This window comes from Haliaeetus albicilla, unplaced genomic scaffold, assembly GCF_947461875.1.
Source record: "Haliaeetus albicilla unplaced genomic scaffold, bHalAlb1.1 scaffold_73, whole genome shotgun sequence".
NCBI lineage: Eukaryota > Metazoa > Chordata > Aves > Accipitriformes > Accipitridae > Haliaeetus > Haliaeetus albicilla.
This window is the reverse complement of record NW_027212421.1, coordinates 430,001-432,500: the sequence shown is the minus strand read 5'-3', so window position 1 is coordinate 432,500 and position 2,500 is coordinate 430,001. Positions and strand designations below refer to the sequence as shown.

At 77.4% G+C, this 2,500-nt stretch overlaps 1 non-coding gene across 1 annotated transcript; it reads right to left on the bottom strand.

Annotated features, from left to right (window-relative positions):
* Positions 1 to 654: 654 nt before the first annotated feature.
* Positions 655 to 807, bottom strand: LOC138684042 (5.8S ribosomal RNA). The gene has a single exon (XR_011323508.1). It is a non-coding gene; the product is annotated as a 5.8S ribosomal RNA (ribosomal RNA).
* Positions 808 to 2,500: the final 1,693 nt, after the last annotated feature.

Sequence of the window (2,500 nt, the reverse complement as noted above, 5' to 3'; positions counted from 1 at the left end):
CCGCCACGCGGCGGAAGGCGCGCGCCGGAAGGCGCGCGGGAAGGCCCCAGCCCGGAGACGGCCCGACACACGCGTCAGACGCGCCCGGAGACGGCCCCCCGGGAACACGGCCAGGGACGACGGCCGGGCGAGCACCCGGGCAAAAGGCGAAACGGCGACCGCGCGCGCGGTCGCCGCCGCCGCCGCCCGGGGCGCGGCGGGGGGTCGGGGAGAAGAGGCTGGGGGGGGGCGACGGGGGTGACCCCCGTCCCCGGCACGCACACGCGCGCGCGGCAGCACGGCACGGTACCACCGCGGTACCCACCCGCAGACAGCCGCCCGCGCGGGAGGCCGGGGGCGAGGCCCGCACCTCCCCCCTTCTCTCTCCCCACCGCCGCGCCAGGCCCGACCGGCTCGACGAACCCTGACGGCCCCGGCGGGACGAGCTCCGCCCAGCGGGTGCTCCGGGAGCGGGGAGCTTCGGAGCGCTCCCCGAGTCTCGATTTAGGGGGACGAAGGCCCTTGGCAGCCGCCGCCGCCGGGCTGCGGGGAACGACTCCCCGGGCCCGGGGCCGCGCGCGCGCGGGCCTGCGAGGCACCCCAGCCGCGCCGCTGCGACCGCCGCCCCGCCGCGAGGCGAGGGGCGGCGGCACAGACGGGCGATTGATCGTCAAGCGACGCTCAGACAGGCGTAGCCCCGGGAGGAACCCGGGGCCGCAAGTGCGTTCGAAGTGTCGATGATCAATGTGTCCTGCAATTCACATTAATTCTCGCAGCTAGCTGCGTTCTTCATCGACGCACGAGCCGAGTGATCCACCGCTAAGAGTTGTCTGGCTTTCGGCACCGCCCCGCACGCGCGAGGGGGCCAGGACCGCTCGCCACAGGCAAGCGGCCCCTCCGGAGGATGGCCCACCGCCCGCCCGCCCACCCCCCTCCGCACGCGCGGAGGGGGCACGGCGCAGCACGACGGAGAAGCCGCGCCTCTGCTGACCGTACAAGCACACACAGAGAAAGGGGGGGGAAAGGAACGGAAAACTCCGAACGGCAAGGCTGGGGAGCCCGCGCTCCCGACCGACCTGGGAAATGCCTTGCTGGCGTCGGAGGCGGCCCAGGCGCACGGGCTCGGCCCGGCCTCTGGGCAGAGGCAGCGATGCACCCGACCGCGCGCGGCCTGCCCACCACGCTCCGGACAACACGGCTGCTGCTGCTGGGCAGCAGCGGGGAGCCCCACCGGCCCCGCACGCGCCTCCGTGCCAGCTGCGCCGCACTACGACAGCCAGCTCCCCCGGGCTCGTCCCGACGGCAACTCCGCGGCCACGCCAACGGCTCCAAGAGGCGGCAACCGCCAGAGCCGGCGACGCACCGCCCGCGGCCTGCCGGACGGCACCCGCTGCCGCACCAGAGCGGCTGCCCTCCCGGAACCACCGCCACCGCTTCTCGCCTCGGCCCCTTCCACGGGCACGCCCCAGGTGGAAGGCGGACGGCGCTAAGCCGGGGACAGCGCCCGCTCTCCCCGTTTCCACGCGGAGACCGCGCGTGGGGTGCCCCCGCCCGCCCCCGCCCACCTGCCCGGCGCGGCCGGGAAGCGCGACGGGGAAGCGGCGGGCAGGGCCCGGGACAGGACAGCCGCGGCCGGCAGCGAGCGCCCTCCGGCCGACCGACAGGCCGAGCGGCGCCGCCAACGCTCAGCCGGGATGCCGCCCTTGCCAGCAGCCAGTGGCGGGAGACCGCCGAGCACTCGCCAGGGCGAGGGGGAGAACGGAGCGCAGCGCGGCGCAGCGCTGCGACGGAGGCGCGGCGGCCCGGCAGCCGCCCAGCGAGCCCCCACCGCGGGGACCCGCCACCCCGGGCAGTGAGCCCGCGCTCACGCCGGGGTCGCCCGTTTCGAGGCAGGCAGGCCGGCTACGGCCGACCGCACCGCGGTCTCCACCGAGACCGGACCGCGGAGAGGAGGGGGCAGCGGGACCCCTCCCCGGCACGGCTGCCCGCGGGATGAGCACGGGCGGCAGCCCACCAGGGGCCTTCGTGGGAGGAACTCCCGGCCCCTTTAAGGCACCGCCGCCCGGCCGCCCCCCGGGTCGCATCGAGCCGCCCGCGTCTTTAAACCTCCGCCCGGCTCCACGGCCTTCGACCCCCGGGCTCACCGAGGGAGGGCCGCGGAGGCGCGGACGCTAGGTACCTGGCCCTGGGGTGAGGGAAACGACCTGCAGGCCCCGCGGGGGTGCCTCCCCCGCTGCCGCCCTCGGGGGAGCGTCCGCCCGCGGGGGCGCGCCCGACATCCACCGCCACCACCACGTCCTCCTTCCCGGGGCCCGGGGTTTCCCTCAGTAGCCCGGCGCTGCGCCCGGGAGGAGAGCCGTGGCTCGGGCCGCCCGCTGGCGCGGGACACAGCCCGGCGGGGGCCTTGCCCACCAGAGGAGGCGGCGGCAGAGCCCCCCCCGCCCCGGCTCCCTCGTGGGGAGAGGTGCGGGGGGGGGCGCCGCCGCCACCCCACCCGGCGCCGCGCACCCGCCCGGAATGC